The sequence below is a fragment of the Lactuca virosa genome, chromosome 8, assembly GCF_052849685.1.
Source record: "Lactuca virosa cultivar CGN04683 chromosome 8, Lactuca_virosa_CGN04683_v6, whole genome shotgun sequence".
NCBI lineage: Eukaryota > Viridiplantae > Streptophyta > Magnoliopsida > Asterales > Asteraceae > Lactuca > Lactuca virosa.
In genome coordinates, this window is record NC_136433.1 from 350,649,471 (window position 1) to 350,669,809 (window position 20,339).

A 20,339-nucleotide genomic window follows, 5' to 3' on the forward strand; every position below is an offset into this window, starting at 1 on the left:
ACATTGAAACTTTTCCAATGTTTCAGAATTACACTTAAACTTCTAAGCATAACCATATATACTAAACTTTAGTAAACCATGATGAATAATCTTATCATTCTTTGTGGTGGACCTGATCAGCACACAACCTAGTGCACCCAATCCTTTAGTCCTTTACTTTACTCACATATTCATGTACGCAAGGACTTAGTCTTAATTTCCCAAATATGAAAATTCTCATTCATCACACAATACAACTTGCATGCTTCCAAGTTTCTATCCAACTGAAACTTGGGTGAAGAGAATATTTCCTTATTTGGTAAATTATGACACTACCACAAATGAAAGAATCAAATCCATTTTCCAATATTGCTTTTCGATGGAAACATACAAACAACAATTTTTTCACAAATGCCATTGTAAGGATACATAAAATAAATAAAATCAAATTTTTCTTTATTTTTTTTTAAAACTTTGCGGAAAAAACTTATCCTTACAATGGAAATACATATGAAAAACATGTTGTTATCTATTCCTAAGCAACATATCATAACTCTTAAGCAGCAGCTCAAAATTCTGATCGTCGAACCATGCGATCGAAATCCATATTTGCGATCAGAATCAACACACTCTTTCTTTAAGCTTCCTTTGATTCTGCCAAAACATCAAAATGTAATTACATAGAGTTAGATAATGGACTTTAACCTGAAGCAAAGTCAAACCTTTTTGACTTTTACCATCCTTATGAACTTTTAGGTAAATTCGGCAGCTTCGCAACCAATGCCCCTTCTTTTGGCAAAAGAAACATATGGACTCTTTGGAAATGGTACATTTGATTGTCTCCGACTTAGCCTTTCTCTTTACCATTGGTCAAATGACTTGACCATTGGCAATCCCTTTCTATTGGGAAGAGAAAGCTTTTCTGGACTTCCAATGTCACCATTGTCAACGTCCAAAACAGGTTTGGGAAGTAGATATTCCAATCAAATTTGCCTTACCAGTGCCCCAAATCATTTATGATTTAGCATCATCAAGCAAATATGTAAGATCATTAAGTGTCACGTCTTGATCTGTAATCAGGGAGTAACTGAAGAACTAAGTCAATAGCCAGCTACCTCGAGACTTTAACACCCGACTCTCCCGGCTTGCTAATATGTGACTTAACCTCCAAGATGTAAGCACATATAGTCTTTGCTTGCCAATAGGGATTGAGTGACTTAGAACTTTTCAAGTTTTGAAACTTGTGGGATAGGGAGAATTATTGGAGAAGGTGAAGGAAGTGAAGCATGATTTCCAGTCCCATTAATGCATAACAAAGGGATTAATCTTTCACCTTGATTGCCATGTTGGATATCATCTTCATTAGGAAGGCTTGTTCCTAAAGTTTGGGAAGACCATAGTTGTCTTAACCAGACATCTATAAAGGGAGAAATTCAAGTTTATTTGATTTAAAGTCCCTAATATAACACCCAATATGAAATATTAAGGCTAGGATCCAACAACCTATTTATAACCAGAATAGGGATGCCGTAATCCAAGCTATAAAATAGTTGAAGGTAGGTAAATGACGCTTTACCAATTTCCACCATGAAAATGAAATATAATTAAGTTTTAATTGGATTTGAAACTCCTAGATCTTTTGAGATACATTGAACTTTCAATGGCATGTTTGAATCTCGATTGTGCCCTCTCAAGTTTGTGACTGGGATGCCGAGGATCACAAACAAGGTGTGAATAACCATGCAAATTGACTTGGTGCCCTCAACTTTATCACCTAATTGATGTGCCGGTTAACCACACGCGTTCCACCAATCTATGATAAAGTTAAGTTACCCTTCGCCACACATTGTCAGTCCCATGTTAGTGTGCCGGTTAACCACACACGTTCCACTAACGACTTAACAAAGGTGCAAAGTGTAATTTCATGGGTTAGCACCATTTCACATTTTCCTAAGTAACTAAGATTGGGAGTTTATAAGTGTTTAGTTACTTAGTATTTATCATTATACTTTTAATGAAGGGAGAATTATAGTCCTTATCCTACCCGTTCGGCTAACGACCCTCCACCAGTCAAGGAAGCGGTGGGTGAGAGTGGACACCCATTAAACTGCCATTTTATAGGCAGTAACCTTGTACCCCCCCCCCCCTTATAGACCGGCTTCGTGAATGAGGCCTACTAACGGTAAGATTGACTTTATCTTATACATATCTATATAATTAAAATTATAATAATAGTATAAGGGTTGAATTTTAAACTTTTAAAATTCTTAGGGTTTGATTTGGAATTAAAGCATTCATAAGGGGTACACTTTACAAATTCCAAAACTTGAGGGCAAGTATTGAAACTATTCAAAAAGTATTCAATTTCATAACTTATGAGTTTAAGGTAGTTTTAATTAAAAAACTCTTCAAGTTCCATAACTTGAGGACAAGTTATGGAAGACTTTAAACCATTAAAAGAATGTGACTTTTCTTTATTCATAACCTATGGAAATATTTATGAGCTTTATGAATCTTAAATGTGAATTTTCATATAACTTGAGGACAAGTTACAAAAACACATTTTAGAACCAACTCTTTGATTAATTTAGATTGAAAACAACAATTTCACATAACTTTTTCTATTAATCTAAGCAACTCATAACAACAAGATAATTCAATCAAACTTTTTCATGTAATTAGCCTAACCATTAAACTAATACAAAACATGAATCTATTGACAATTATCTTTGAAATTGGATTAGTATGAACATTACCACATCAAAAACAGGTTTATAAGTAGAAAAACAGCTTAGGGTAATGTTCCTAGTCCAATTCCAGCCAAAACAGTCGAAGATATGTTGTCTGGGGTCCAACTCGTCGAGTGCATGAACCAACTCGAAGAGTTGGATCGTTTTGAACACTTTTAAGGGATGGACTCGTCGAGTCTCCTGATGGACTCGCCGATTCAGATTCCCAGACAGCAAAAAACTTCGTTTTTTAAGCAGATTTTGCAAGTATAACAAGAAAACAAGCCTAGGCTCTGATACCATTGTTGGGTTTTGAGCATTCTAACACTCCTAAGTGTACATACAACCCTAAATACCTTGGATCAATGTTTTCTCTATTATACATGCAAATATGAATATTCCAAGGTATTATCCTAACTAGCATACAATCATATGTACTAGGACAACAAAACTAGATAGAATACATACCTCTTTGTCGTAGCTTCATTCCATGGAGCTTAAGAGCCTAGTGCCCCAAGTGTGACACCTCAAATGGTTCACACAACACCATGAACATCTTGGAATAACCATGAGAGAGGATACTTGACTCATAGAAATAGGCTTGCCCTCTTGTGTATGCACTAGTGCCCATTTCACCAACCAATGGGGTCTTTATATAGTGTGGCTATTAGGGTTACACCATGTAACTCATGACTTTACCCATTCCATATGCTCCATGGGTTTTAACCTCTATGCAGTATCCATGGATCACCACATGGGTTAAACCCAACATAAGGAATCATGGATCATAAGCCCACATATACAAGAATCAATGATTTACACAATCAATCCTCATATATTTAATTAGTCTCTTTTGATCACTAAATTAATTCCAAATTAATTCTTGATCAATACTAAATAAATAATATGATTTCATATTAATATATTAGAACTTATAATATATTAATATGTCACAAAATGTATTCTACTCACAAACGGTCTATCCAAATGTTCTGATGCCATGCAACCCCAATGGACCATGGCGAGTCGGGTCAAGTACATACCAATTATAGTTATGGACTTAGACACTAATCCAACAGTGTGGGAGGTCACATGGAGGAGCATGTAAGGGACAGGGTACGGTGTGTTATACCTGTGGTCAGTCGGGTTACGTGAGCAGGGACTGCCACAGGAAGGGCATGATATGTTTCCACTGCAACCAGACCGGCCACAAACGGGATGATTGTCCTAAGTTGCAGGCAGGGGGAGGAGAAGTAGCGGCTCACGCGCCCGCTACTCTGAGGATCACCGATGGCCGCCCTGCCAAGGCGGAAGCTCCAGCGGCTAAGAGCCGTGCTTTTCAGCTGACTACTGAGGAGGCTTGGGCAGCGCCGGATGTTGTGACTGGTATGTGTTTATTCTTCTCTACTCCATGTTTATTTGAAATGCTTATTTATGTATTATGCTTGTATAGGGACCTTTTTGGTCAATGGTATGTCGGCCCATGTTATGTTTGATTCGGGTGCTACCCGATCCTTTGTGTCTCTTGCGTTTAGCAAGAAATTTCGGGATACGCCAGGGACTTTGGACTCCCCGCTCGAGGTGGAGATTGCAGACGACCGAACCGTGAGTGCTGCGAGGGTGTATCGGGACTGTGTCCTGAATGTGCATGGCGAGAGGTTTCGCGTCGATTTAGTCCCGATACCGTTGCGAGGGTTGAAGGTGATTATGGGTATGGATTGGTTGGGGGCCAACGGGGCCATGATAGATTGCGAGCGTCAGTCAGTCAGGATTCGAACCCCAAGTTGGGGAGAATTGGTTATTCATGGGGAGAGGACCTCACAGGGACCAGTCTTCTTTTCGGCAGCAAAGGCTAGGAGGTTTTTGCAGCAGGGTTATACGGGATTTTTGGCTTATGTCTCGGATACGAGGGTAGAGACGGTGGCGGATGTGGGAAGTATGCCAGTGGTACCGGAGTTTCGGGACGTTTTTCCCGAAGAATTACTAGGGGTGCCTTCGGAGAAGCAAGTGGAGTTTCGCATCGATTTGGTGCTGGGTGTCGCCCCCATAGCAAAGGCACCATATCAGTTGGCACCACCGGAGATGCATGAGTTATCTACGCAGCTTCAGGAGCTGCTAGACCGAGGGTTCATCTGTCCGAGCAGCTCTCCATGGGGAGCACTGATCCTTTTTGTGAAAAAGAAGGATGGATCGCATAGGATGTTCATTGATTATAAGGAGCTGAACAAACTGACGGTGAAGAACCGTTATCCTTTGCCAAGGATCGACGATTTATTTGATCATCTATAGGGTGCATCTTGGTTCTCCAAGATGGATCTTCGGTCCGGGTATCATCCGATGAGGATTCGGGATGAGGATATACCGAAGACGACTTTCAGGACTAGATATGGGCATTATGAGTTTATGGTGATGCCGTTTGGGCTCACCAATGCCCCGGCAGCGTTCATGGATCTCATGAACCGGGTATCTAGGCCGATGTTTGATCGGTCAGTGATCGTTTTTATTGATGATATTCTGGTTTATTAAAAGACCAGGGAGCAGCATGAGCAGCACTTGAGGGAGGTATTGGACACCCTGAGAGAGGAGAAACTCTATCCAAAGTTCTCCAAGTGTGATTTCTGGCTAAGGGAAGTGCAGTTTTTGGGGCATGTCATCAATCAGGAGGGTATTTCGGTTGACCCAGCCAAGGTCAAGGCTGTGATGTGGTGGGAAGTACCTAAAAATGCATCAGAGATTCGTAGCTTCTTGGGCTTAGCGGGTTACTATCGGAGATTTATTCAGGATTTATCCAAGATTGTTGTGCCATTGACCCGCTTGACCAAGAAAAATGTGACTTTTCGGTGGGGTACAGAACAACAGATGGCTTTTGAGACCCTGAGACGGAGGTTATGCGAGGCTCCGGTCCTCATTTTACCGAAGGGATTAGATGATTTAGTGGTGTATTGTGATGCATCGATGTCAGTATGGGTGTGGTGTTGATGCAAAGGGGGCATGTGATTGCCTACGCCTCGAGGCAGTTGAAGCCTCACGAGGCGAATTATCCCACGCATGACCTGGACTTGGGAGCGGTGGTTTTTGTTAGATTAGGTGTCTAAGTTCATAGCTATTTCTGGAATGTACTTGACCCGATTAGCATGGTCCATTTGGGTTGCATGGAATCATGCATTTGGATAGACTAAAAAGAGAGAAATAACACTTATGGTTTATTAATATATTATAAGTTATAATATATTAATAGTATTATTTAATTTGTATTGATCAAGAGTTAATTAAGTGATCAAAAGAATACTAATTAAATATATGGGTTGATTGTGTAAATCATCCATACTTGTATAGTGGGCTAATGCTCCATGGATTATCAAGTTGGGCTAAAACCCATAGGATGCTCCATGGATGCTCCATGGTGGTTATAGAACCCATGGGTCATGGAAATGAAAAGTCATGACAATTAGGCTTTACATGGTGTAACCCTAATTGTAACACACTACATAAGCCTCATGTTATTCACCAAAATCGGCCACTAAGTATACAAGTGAGGGCTAGCCAATTTCAAGAAGTGTATCATTTCTCTCTAAGTTATTCCAAGTGCATTTGGTGTTGTGTGAGACATTTGAGGCATCACACTTAAGGTGCTAGGCTCACAAGGTTATCAAGGAATCCACAGTACTACAAGGTATGATTTTTTACTATCTTTTATGATTAAAAGTACCCCATGTATGCTAGATAGGTTATGAACCTTGGAAAATCAATTTTTCATGTATCATAGATAAAACATAGATCCAAGGTTTCTAGGGTTGCATGTACACCATAGGAGTGTTAGAATGCTCAAAACCCTTCAGTGGTATCAGAGCCTAGGCTTGTTTGTTTGATACTTGATGCAAAATTATGAAAAAACTCAGTTTTTCTGCATTCTGCAGCATGAACTCGCCGAGTCCATGGGGGGACTCGACGAGTCCATGAGTAAAATCATCCTACTCGTCGAGTAGGTTCATGCACTCAACGAGTAGGAGCCACAGAATGCAGTTTTTCGAGTTTGGCTGCTGGAAATGGACTAGAAACATTACCCTAAACTGTTTTGGTGTTATAAAACTTGTTTTAGATGGTGTAATGGTTATGTTAATCCATTTTCAATAGCTATTATCAATATTTCAAGTTTTATACGGTTAATTTTATTATTCTTGAAATTGTTGATATGCATGTTCACGAAATTATGAATTTAGAAGATCATAGGAATTATTTGTAACTTGCTTGTTAGTTTAATTCTTGATCATTATGTGTTTTAATGGAATCCATAATTTGTCCTCAAGTTATGGATTACCAAAAGTTACACTTTTAAAGACCATTAAAGAAACACTTAGGTTACATAAAATGAAAAAGTCACTCATTTTATTAAACCATTAACTCATAAGTTATGAAAGATGAAAAGTTTTGAAAGTTACAAAACTTGCCCTCAAGTTTTGGAACATGTAAAGTCACTTTAAAACCTTTAAGTTCCAACCCCTAGAATTTTAAAAGTTAGAATTCAACCCTTATACTTTATAATATTATAAGTTTAATAATAATTATATATGTATAAGAACAAATTCGTTTTACCGTTAGTAGGCCTTATTCACGAAGCCGTTCTATAAGGGGGTATAAGGTTGTTGCCTATAAAATGGCAGCTTAATGGGTGTCCACTCTCACCCACCGCTTCCTTGATCGGTGGAGGGTCGTTAGCCGAACGGGTAAGACAAGGACTTTAAATCTTCATTAAAAGTATGATTAATATAAAGTAACTAAAGTTTTTTTTTAAATTCCCTATCTTAGTTACTTTAGGAAAATGTGAATAAGGTGATAACCCATGAAATTACACTTTGCACTTTGATTAAGTCGTTAGTGGAGCGTGTGTGGTTAACCGGCACACTAACCTGGACTTAAGAAGGTAGGCAAAGGGTAACTTAATATTTATCATAGTATCGGTGGAGCGCGTGTGGTTAACCGACACATCGATTGAGGGGCAAATATTAAGGGTACCAAGTAATTTGCATGGTTACTTCACACCTTGTTTTGTGATCCTAGGCATCCCAGTCACAAAACCTAAAGGGCACACTCGAGATTGAGACATGTCATTGAAAAGTTCAATGAATCTCAAAGAATCTAGGAGTTTCAAAACCAATTAAAACCTAACAATTTATTTCGTTTTTCATGGTGGAAATTGGTGAATCGTCATTCACCTACCTTCAAATATTTTATAGCTTGGATTACGGCATCCCTCTTCTAAGTTATAAAATATTATGTTGGGTCCTAGCCTTAATATTACATTTGGGTGTTTTATTAAGGACTATCTTTATATCTAATCTAATCTTGTCTTTCTTCTTTTCAGATGTCTTCCAACAATGTTGTTTCTGGCTCAAACCCTACCGGCTCCTTCTCTCTCATGAGCTTTTGTAGGAGAGTCATGTTTGATGGATCCAACTCTATGGATTGGATCAGGAACAGCAGGATGGTCACTCGGTATGAGAACAAAGAATATGTTCTCGACAAGGAGCTTAAGGTACCCGAGCCGTCTGCTACTCCTGAGCAGATCGCTGAATATGAGGCACATGAAAGAGATGCTACCAAAGTGGCATGCATCATGTTTGCCGCTATGACATCCGAGCTCCAAAAGTCCTATGAGGACTACTATCGTTTTGAGATGCACTAGAATTTATGGAACACTACCATCAGAGTGCTCGTCAAGAGCGATATGAAATCATATCCTCCATGATAACAACCCGGATGAAGGATGGTGAACACATCACGGGCCACATGCAGAAAATGCAAAGGTATGTGGACCGTTTGCTGAAACTGAATGTAAACTTCCCCGAGGATTTGGAAATAGATATCATTTTGCACTCCTTACCTTCGTGTTATGATTTATTCCGCATGACATACCACATGAACAAGGAGGAAGTGACCCTCAGCAAGCTTCAAGGACTCTTAAAGACCGCCGAAAGTGGTCTTAAGGGTAAATTGGTTGTTACCACTCCACCCCTGTCTTGGCAATCGGGAAAGGTAGAGGAAAGAAGAGGAAGAACCCTTCGAAGTGTACCAAGGGAAAGTCCTTTGATGGCTCCTCTTCAAGTGGAACCAATAAAGGTTTCGTCACTCCTTCTTCTGACCCAAAAGAGGCTGAATGCTTCTATTGCCATGAGAAGTCGCACTGGAAGCGAAACTGCCCAAAGTACCAGCAAGATGTGAAGGATGGGAAAGTTAAACCGAACCATGCAGGTATTTACACTATATTTTCTAATAACTCACCCCATTCTAATTCTTGGGTCCTCGATACCGGTTGTGGTATTCATATTTGTTCTGATTTGCAGGGACTAAGAAGAAGTGAGAATGTGGAGCATGGGAAGATAAACCTGATCATGGGGAATAGGAAAGCCTCACCTGTCACCAAGATTGGAGTTTATTCTTTGTTGCTAAGTAGTGGGTTTACATTAGATTTGAATAAATGTTGTTACTCGCCTGAAATGGCAAGAAATATTATTTCCTTTCATGCTTTGTACAAAGAAGGTTTTACCTTTTCATTTGATAATGAATGTGGTAGTATTAATGCTTTCTTTAATAATGTTCTTTATTTTAAAGCATTACCTTGTGATGGTGTGTATGAAGCTGTGTCGGTTGTAGATAACATAGGAAATAATGTATTGTGTATCGATTCATCCACTAGCTTGGATAAAGTATATTTATGGCATTGTTGTCTTGGACATGTAAGAAAGAAACGCATAGGCCAACTCTAAAAGGATGGAGTGTTGGAGTCGTTTGACCTAAATTCAGATGATAGTTGTGAATCTTGTTTGCTTGGGAAAATGACAAAGTCACCCTTCACTGGTACTTGTGCTAACGGTGAAGGTTTGTTAGACCTCATACACACTGATGTGTGTGGACCCTTCAGAACCACCACAAGAGATCCTAACCGCTTCTATGTGACTTTTACTGATGATTTTAGTAGATATGGATATGTCTACTTAATCAAGCATAAGTCAGAGACCTTTGAAAGATTCAAAGAGTTCAAGCAGGAAGTGGAGAATCAGTTGGGTAGGAACATTAAGATGCTTCGATCTGATAGAGGTGGTGAGTATCTTAGTACAGAGTTCCTTGACTATCTTAAGGAATGTGGGATTGTCTCACAATTGACACCTCCCAGGACACCACAGTTGAATAGTGTGGCTGAGAGGCGCAATCGAACCTTGTTGGATATGGTTTGTTCCATGATGAGTCGAGCTTCGCTACCAATCTCATTTTGGGGGTATGCCTTAAAGACTGCCGCCCATATCCTTAATCTAGTTCCTACAAAGAAGGTTGCCAAAACACCTGATGAGACGTGGACCGGAAAAGTTCCAAATATGGACCACATCAAGATTTGGGGTTGCGAGGCTTTTGTGAGGCGTGAGTCTCACGATAAGCTCGAACCTCGAAGTGAGAGGTCTATCATCTGCTACCCACATAGATCCTTTGGTTACCTCTTCTACAGACCTAGTGATAATGTGGTCTTTGTAGCAAGGAGAGGAGTCTTTCGCGAGAGAGAATTCATGAGCCAAGGAGACAGTGGGAGGCAAATTGACCTTGAAGAAATCCAAGAGTCAAGTGGTGAAGGAACCTCAAACCCTAGCAATCAGCCTGAGGGGGAAACACATGTTGATCCGACAGAAGAGTCTGTACCTCTAAGGCGTTCCACGAGAGTTAGGAATGCACCTGAGCATTATTATGGTTTCCATATTACTGCGGAATGTGATACACTTATCAGTGATAGCACACTGGTGAGTCTGGATGAACCTAACAGCTACACAGAAGGCATGGAAGGCCCTGAGGCTGCTAAATGGAAAGAGGCTATGGACAGCGAGATACAATCCATGTATGACAATCAAGTTTGGAACTTGGTTGACAATGTACCAGGTCGCAAGACAGTTGGGTGCAAATGGATCTTCAAGAAGAAGACCGACATGGATGGTGATGTACACACTTATAAGGCGCGACTGGTTGCAAAGGGCTTTTCTCAAACTCTGGGAATTGATTATGATGAGAGCTTTTCACCAGTAGCGAAGATTAAGTCTATTAGGGTTATGTTAGCCATTGCTGCATTTCATGATTATGAAATATGGCAAAATGGATGTCAATACCGCTTTCCTTAATGGAAAGTTGGCTGAGGATGTTTACATGAATCAGCCAGAGGGTTTTGTCAGTACAGAGTACCCTAATAGAGTGTGTAAGCTTGAGAAATCCATCTATGGATTAAAGCAAGCACCTCGCATATGGAATCTTTGCTTCGATGAGAAAGTCAAAGAGTTTGGCTTTTCGATGAGTGAAGATGAATCTTGTGTATATGTCAAGGCTAGTGGGAGTGTAATCAGCTTTTTGGTATTGTATGTGGATGACATACTACTCATAGGAAATGACATCCCAACTCTGCATGAAGTTAATTCCTGGCTTAGGAAGTGTTTTGCTATGAAGGACCTTGGTGAAGCTGCCTATATCCTAGGGATAAGGATTTTGAGAGACCGGAGTAAAAGACTAATTGGACTTAGTCAGAGTACCTACTTGGATACGGTGCTGAATAGGTTCAGCATGCAGAATTCCAAGAAAGGAGAGTTACCGATCCAGAGTAACGCCAGATTGAGCAAGGCTCAGAGCCTGAGTACAGAGGCTGAGATAGCTGAGATGAGTCGAGTACCTTATGCTTCCGTTGTAGGCTCGATCATGTATGCTATGACTTGTACTCGTCCTCAGGTGGCCTTTGCGTTGAGCATGGTCAACAGATATCAGGGGAACCCTGGCAAGGCACACTGGACTGCGGTAAAGAACATTCTCAAGTACCTGCGGAGGACTAAGGACTGGGTCCTTACCCTCGGTGGGAGTGATGACTTGAGAGTATTGGGGTATAGTGATGCTAGCTTTCAGACTGATAGGGATAATTTCCGCTCTCAGTCAGGCTGGGTCTTTACCTTAAACAGAGGAGCAATTTCTTGGAAAAGTTCCAAGCAGGAGACAGTAGCTGATTCAACTTGCGAATCAGAGTATATAGCGGCAAGCGAGGCAGCAAAGGAGGCTATATGGCTAAAGAACTTCATCGGAGACCTTGGAGTTGTACCAGCTATAAAGGAGCCTATCGAGATTTTCTGTGATAGTGAAAGTGCATTTGCCTTAGCAAAGGAACCAATGGATCACGGAAGATCCAGACATATCGACAGAAAATATCATTTCATCAAACATCGAATAGAAGAAGGACTCCTCGTGGAAAAGAGGGTATCACCGGATGAGAACCCGGCAGATCCCCTCATGAAGGGACTGGGCAGGGTTAAGCATCTCCAGCATGCAAGGCGCATAGGGCTGAAGGATGATATTAGTTTTAGTAGTTAGATAACTTTGAAATGTGTAAAGTGTAATTGACATTTGATGATGAATAAAAGGTGTATTTATTTATGAGTAAAGTGTTGCTATCTTTTGTCAATCGTTTACTATCGTTTCATTTTGCATGTTTTGACTTCTAGAATAATTATGTTATTGTAATTTCATGTTATTCAAATTCTCCACAATCGGTCATATGTTGGAAGTAGATATCAATCAAGACTGTCATGGGTTGGCTTGTAGAGGTCTAAGATGTTGGACATAAGTGGTGCTACAACACTCATGAGTGATCATAAGTTCTGAGTATTGGATTAAACCCACAATCGCTGGTATCACTTCATGGAATTTATCTCCAGTGATCGCGAGACGGTAATATCATATAACTCTTCAAGTCTAGAGATATGACTTGTTGCCTATGAGTTGGTTATGCATTGATTTTACGAAAACGCATTGGTAACTCGATGTTATAAAACATGCCTTTGTGTATGATTCAACAAGTAGTAGAACAAGCATATGAGTCGAAGTTTATCTGTTCCTTCTTGGATTAGAAGCGATATCTGGGCCCCTCGATGATTTTGTGTTGACCCATGTACCGGTCCCGATCAGAACTAAGTTGATGTGTTCAATTAAGTTCTATGTCAAACAAAATCGAAAATCGGGAAACAAACAACTGGACAATAAGTAAGACATTGTTCCATGTATTTGTCCGGCTTATATCTAGAACAGAGGATCATATGATCACTTATCTTAAATGTCGTATCATCATCATCTCAGTTTCGCGAGACCTTGAAAGAGCTACGATTGTTGATCGGTTCCTGAAGTCATTCTTGTAGTTATAGTTATTAGAGTTATCCAAGTGGGAGACTGTTGGATTAGGTGTCTAAGTTCATAACTATTTCTGGAATGTACTTGACCCGATTAGCATGGTCCTTTTGGGTTACATGGCATCATGCATTTGGATAGACTAAAAAGGGAGAAATAACACTTATGGTTTATTAATATATTATAAGTTCTAATATATTAATAGTATTATTTAATTAGTATTGATCAAGAATTACTTTGGAATTAATTAAGTGATCAAAAGAATACTAATTAAATATGTGGGTTGATTGTGTAAATCATCCATACTTGTATAGTGGGCTAATGCTCCATGGATTATCAAGTTGGGCTAAAACCCAGAGGATGCTCCATGGTGGTTATAGAACCCATGGGTCATGGAAATGAAAAGACATGACAATTAGGGTTTACATGGTGTAACCCTAATTGTAACACACTATATAAGCCTCATGTTATTCGCCAAAATCGGCCACTAAGCATACAAGTGAGGGCTAGCCGATTTCAAGAAGTGTATCATTTCTCTCTAAGTCATTCCAAGTGCATTTGGTGTTGTGTGAGACATTTGAGGCATCACACTTGAGGTGCTAGGCTCACAAGGTTATCAAGGAATCCAAACTACTACAAGGTATGATTTCTTACTATCTTTTATGATTAAAATCACCCCATGTATGCTAGACAGGTTATGAACCCTGGAAAATCAATTTTGCATGTATCATAGATAAAACATAGATCTAAGGTTTCTAGGGTTGCATGTACAACATAGGAGTGTTAGAATGCTCAAAAACCTTCAGTTTTTGCTCTCAAAATTTGGAGAGACTATTTGTATGGAGTACGGTTCACTATCTACACCAATCACAAGAGTCTGAAGTATTTGATGGATCAACAGAACCTTAACATACGTCAGAGGAGGTGGTTGGATGTGTTGAAGGATTATGACTGTGAGATCATGTACCATCCAGGGAAGGCCAACGTGGTCGCCGAAGCCGCAAGACGGAAGGATCCTCGATTGGGAACATTTGTATGAGGATAACGGTGATTTCTCCTCTGATGGATTTGATTAAGAAGGCTGAGGTTGAGGGAGTGAAGAAGGAGAATTAGAAGATAGAGCGGATTTGGGGACAATATCCTTTGTTTGTTAAGGATAGTCACGACCTTTTGATGCAGTTTAGCCGAGTATGGGTGGCAGTATCAGGGGGAGTGAGGTAGAGGCTACTGGAGGAGGCGCATAAGTCCAAGGTCTCTACACATCCAGGCGCAAAGAACATGTATAGGTACTTGAGGCTGAGTTATTGGTGGCCCTACATGAAGCGGGAGATCGCCTGGTTTGTGGAGCGGTGCTTCACATGCAGGAAGGTCAAGGCCGAGCATCAGCGGCCGCATGGCAACGTTCAGCCGTTACCCATTCCTATGTGGAAGTGGGAAGAAATCACTATGGATTTTATTACAAAGTTTCCTAGGACGGCGAGGGGAGTGGATGCTATATGGGTGATTGTAGACATATTGACGAAGAGTGCCCATTTTCCGATTTTCGAGAGTATATATGAGGACAAGTTGGCAGATATTTACATGCGTGAGGTAGTGGGTAGACACGGGGTGCCCATGTGTGTGGTCTCCGAAAGGGATGTCCGCTTTACTTCTAGGTTTTGGAAGAAGTTCCACGAGGAGCTGGGCACTCAACAACATTTCAGTACAGCGTACCATCCTTGGACTGACGGTCAGAGTGAGAGGACGATCCAACCACTGGATGATATGCTTCGAGCATGCGTGCTGGATTTCGGAGGGAGTTCGGATACATACCTCCCACTGACAGAGTTCTCATATAATAATAGTTATCATGCAAGTATTGACCGAGCTCTATTCGAGATGTTATATGGGCGGAGGTGCAGGACCCCGGTGTGTTGTGACGAGTTTGGGCACCGGGTCATGGGGAGCACTGAAGTAGTGCTCAAGACTACCAGGCTGATTCAACAGGTGCGCGACCGGTTGCGAGTCGCGCAGAGCCGTCAGAAAAGTTATGCTGACCGACGGCGTTCGGATCTCGAGTTTCAGGTGGGGGATTTTGTATTACTGAAGGTGTCGCCCTGGAAAGGGATTATCAGGTTTCGTAAGAGGGGCAAGTTGGGACCTCTATTCATAGGCCCGTTCAGGATTACAGCCCAAGTGGGAATGGTGGCATATCGTTTAGAGCTCCCAGAGGAGCTTAGTCGGATTCACAATACTTTCCACGTGTCCCACCTTCGGAAGTGTGTTGCTGACGAGTCCGCGATTGTTTCTTTGGATGGGAGTTTAAATTATGTCAAAAAGCTGGTCGCCATATTAGATAGAAAGATGAAGGGTCTCCGGAACAAAGAAGTGAAGTTGGTAAATGTACAGTGGCAGCACAGGAAGGGTTCCGAATGGAATTGCGAGCCTGAGGAGGAGATGCGGGGGCATTACCCCGAATTGTTTACAACGACGGACTTCGAGGACGAAGTCTAGTCCAAGTGGGGGAGAGTTGTAACACCCAAAAGCAGGTATGACCTCTTATCCCTTGAAGTATCTTGATATTGGCATAAGAGACCCTGAAGTACATTGGGCGTACTTAAGAGTACGCTTAGCGTACTTGGTGAAGAGGAACGCGGAGGAGCAGCATGTACGCGGGGAGTACCAGGAGTACGCCGGGCGTACGTGCCAGTTTGTTCAAACCCTAAAAATCGGACTTGAGCCCTATATAAACATCCTTAACTCCTTTGGACCTCATCTTTAACAGCCTCCCTTCAGCTTCAAAAGTCCCTAAAAACCCTAATATCATTTGTGAGTGTAGCTTGAGCTTAAGAGTGCATTGGTGGTTCTTTTAGTGTTCATCCAAGAAGAAGAAGTTGCCAAGGAAGTTAGGAGTGTCATTTAGCTTCAAGGATCTGTCCATTTTCGACCTTGAGGAGCTTCTGGAGGTAAAAATCTTGTACCTTTCCTTCATAATCTCTAGATCTAGGTAGGGTTTTCTAGTTTGTTTCCTTTTTGGTTGAGTTTGAACCTCCTTGTGAGTAAAGCAACTCCATGAGATGGGAAAGACAGATCTGAGGTCCTTTGGTCCTTTAGTATCATAAAAATGGAAGTTGATGGGAAGTTGGGTATGTATGAGACATGAAAAGGCATAAAGTTGGCAACTTTATGCCTTAGAACATCTTTTCAGACCTAGATCTGGCTTTTGGACGTAAAGGACAAGAGTATTAAGCTCTTAATGGAGAAAGTGCTCTAGCGGGTGGTACGCTGGGCGTAACTCAGTGTACGCTGCGCGTAATCCCATGTTCTAGTACGCTGTATGTACCAAGATGGTACGTCGAGCGTACGCAATGCAGATGGGCCGAATCTGTTTTGGGCCTTTACGCTAATTGGGCCTCATTTGACTATTGGGCCTGGTGCATCCTGGGAATTATGAGTCATATCAATTATTGTGGGCCATGGAATTATTATTGGGGCTTTATTGAGCCTATAAGCCCATTAAGGATTTTTGGACATGGACTTTGGGCCCATTAGCAAAGGATGGTTAATGGGGCTTTATGGAAGGGTTGGGGAATTGGGTTCCCTTGGTTAGTCAAACTTCTAACATTGATTAATATTATCATTCAGCTTGGGAGGTTTCAGATTGTTAAGAGAGTAGCTTTGGAATTCGGCAGACGAAGGTGAGTCTCCTCACCATACCAATGGGTCTAAGGCACCAAGGCCGGCCTATTATGTGTTTACGATATATGTGTTAGCCATTCTGTAAATTTATATGCCTTGTGATTGTACTTGTATGAAAGACCTCGGGAGGTTCCCAAGGCACTTAAGTGTAAGACCATGGAGGGTTTCCTTGGAATCCTAGGTCAAAGACCTCGGGGGGTTCCCGAGGCATTGGGCTAAGACCATGTGGGGGTTCCCATGGCACTCGTAGTAAGACCCTGGAGGGTTTCCAGGGCTTCCTTATGTCACTAGCATGCATGGTTTATATGATATGTATAGCTGATTAGCTTTTATGATATGTGTTTGGTTGTGGGTGTGCTCTGGGCAACTCACTAGGCTTCCAAGCTTACCGTTTGTGGATTTGTTTCAGGTACATCCGAGCCCAAGGGCAAGGGCAAGGTGTGATGGCGCGGCGTGCACTCTATCTCTCCTTATTTACTATGTTTGGGACGCTTTGATAATTTAAACATGATGTAATAAATGTGAATTTGAAAACAATTATGATGGGATTTCATGGATTATGCAAGTGTGTTTATTAACTAAAAATGAAATTTTTTCTTTGTAAAATTGGGTCGTTACAGATTCCGCTACCGGTCGAGTGTGTGACAAATTGGTATCGGAGCTATTGGCTATAGTGAACTAGTACGTCCTTAGGAATTACGACTATAGCCTAAGGACTTATACTTCGATTAGGATTGTCCTCAAACCTACAAATAAAGGTATTATTCTTAATTACACTACTCATAGACTACTTACGGGAGAGGTGTCTGGATTTAGCTTGTTGTTTGGGATGCTGGATTTCATAACGGCTATATGCTAAAATAGTCATTCCCTCCGACACTTCATGCCTAAATAATTTTTACTTAATAGTCTTGAAGTACAAAACAATAATTAATAAAACACACTTCAGATATATATATATATATATATATATATATATATATATATATATATATATATATATATATATATATATATATATATATATATATATATATATATATATATATATATATATATATATATATATATATATTGAGAACGTCAAAAAGTTGAGAACACGAGAAGGATTGTGGACCAATCATATTCCAAGGGGCAATACATGAATTTTATATTTACATTAATGAAATGGTCAGCTTCTTTAAATGGTAGTTTCCTATAATGTTGCAATCATTTATTTCAACTTTTTTCCAAAGCATTACATTTTTTATTAATATAAATAAATAAAATTGAATGAATTTCATTTAAAATATAAGAATCCAATGTCTTTTTTTTTCTATCAATTGAGATTTAAATCATGTTATAAGTAAATTAGTTGATTTTTTCATATATCAACAAAACCTACATTTGTATAACATAAATATGATAATGGATTTTTATTTATTAATAAATGAATTCAACGATTGTAATATTCATAAATAAATATACCGAAGCTGGATTCACATATTTATATAGTTATATTCATAAATGATTATATTACAAATTGAATTCATACATTTATATTGATAATGATATATCTATAAATGATTAAAATTACTTTCAAAATTGAAATCTTGTATTCATACATGACTACAATTGATGTTTATTTTCTGATACATTTGAATTGGAGCGTATTCATACAATCGTAATTACAAATGAATAAAACATCTTTTTCGCCCCTTCCGATGGAGATGATGTTGTCTTTGTTTTTTTTCTCAAATTACCAACCTGAACGTGTAACAATAAAGAATAAAGTTCAACATATTATTTTCTTCAATCAAATTAAGATATAAACACACAAAAAAAAAATTAAGATAATAAAAAAACTAGAAGTATATCATGAGATACACATAAATAGTTTGATAAGTTGTAATGTTAAAAAAAATTGATGCATATTCACTAATGATTAGCATTATTTCAAATTCGTTATGAAATAATTAATGATTATAACAAAAATATCACCTGGAATTATTCTAAATTCACGATGTAATCATTTATGATTATAACTAAAATCACATCACAAATTATCCTCCAGAAATTTAAAACAAATTGCTTAAATATAAAAATACCTATTTTTGTATTTTTTTTAAACGACAAAGCATTGTATAAATAAAAAGAGATAGCTATCCAGGAGCTGAGAAAAAGTAATACAACAACAAAGTCAAAGAAAACAAAACAGAGCCTAAGAAGGACCATAAAAACATTGAACAAACTGGAAGGAGCCAACAACGCATCCTACTCTGAAGGCATAAAAAACAAAAGGAAGCAAAAATAGGGGCCAAATGGTCTATTTCAAACTGAGCTCCGAAAGCAAAGCACCAAATCATCACCATCACCACAACGACTGCAAAAATCAAACAACTTAAGAAGGAAACCAACAACCAATGAATAAGATGGAAATGAAACTACTAAAGGCCTAACATGTAATAAAAGCCTAACCAAAAAAATTAGAAGTAGCAAAATACTCCTATAAACAGAAACTAAATAAACTAGATAAAAGGTAAAAGAGAGTATAATCCTTACAAGTCTTACAATATGAGATAGAAGCTTCAACATATCTACTTACTTGGGTCTCCCTTCACTACAACCTTATGAGTCTTACAATCTGTGGAAATGTCTTCAACACCTGTTTCGATTTTTTAGTTGAATAAAATAAATTAAATAAAAATCAAAAAACTATATAGAAGGGTAAAAGAGAGTACAACCCTCGGGTGATTTAGGTGTGATGTGGTGATGAAGTTGGGTCACAATGGTGGTGGTGAGATGATGGTAGGTGGTGTAAGGCGTGGTGATGGTGGGTTTTTTCAATGATGATGGCTTGAAAAGGTAGGTGAGATGATGCTCGGTAATGGTTGTGTTAGACAATAGTAGATGTGGTGATTGTGGGCTCGTTGGACATGCTTAAATCATGAATCAACATCGCTCTCCCCTAAACTATTTTTGTCTTGAATTTTTCACCTAAAATGTAAATTTACAACTAAGGGACATATCCACAAACACCTTGTGTGCACCACCTCACATATGTCCTAGAACAACCCATCACAATGGAAAATGAATGCCAAATCCTGAAGAGGAGCATGATGAAAAACTAATCAGAACATACACACCTTGGGTGGAGACCTTTTAATCCATTCTTTAACTCCTCTTGGATAAAAGAAAAAAAATGCAATCAACAACAAAATTAAGAATAACAAATGTCTCATAAATTGATTCGGAGTGTGTGTGAAGATGGCGGTGGTGTTGCGATGGTGATGATGATAGTAGGTAGTGAAGTCGACAATTAGAGTTCCAATGGATAAAAAGTCAGAAACGTAAATCTGTTAGATTCGAAAATTGGGATATATAGGAAGGCAGCAAGCAAGATGATGGGGTGAAGAGAAAGCTCGATGGTGGGTGGATGAAGGGATAGGAAGTAGAGGCAACGAGATGGAATAAGGTAGAAGGTGGTCTGGCGATGTGTAGATGATGAAGTCGTAGAATTTGTTTTTGTTTTTGAACGGCTTGAGAGAGAGAAAGAGGAATGACAGGTGACAGAAACGAATTTTGTGTGAATTGTAAACTAATTTTTAGGAATATAACAAATTTGAAATTAATACTTTACATTTTGATATATTTCATTTTAAGATGACGTAAATAACCCAATGGATATTAACCTTGATCTAATTAATTAAATTGTTGTGATTCTCGCGTTCTCAACCTTTCTGGTGTTCTCAATAGAACTTACCTCTCTCTCTCTTACTATAT

At 39.4% G+C, this 20,339-nt stretch overlaps 1 long non-coding RNA gene across 1 annotated transcript; it reads right to left on the reverse strand.

Moving 5' to 3' along the window:
• Nucleotides 1–18,609: 18,609 nt before the first annotated feature.
• On the reverse strand, nt 18,610–20,137 carry LOC145128949 (uncharacterized). The gene is made up of 3 exons (XR_013717202.1): nt 19,301–20,137; nt 19,119–19,221; nt 18,610–18,939 (listed from the first exon to the last, which is right to left on the reverse strand). It is a non-coding gene; the product is annotated as an uncharacterized LOC145128949 (long non-coding RNA).
• Between the last annotated feature and the right edge of the window lie 202 nt (nt 20,138–20,339).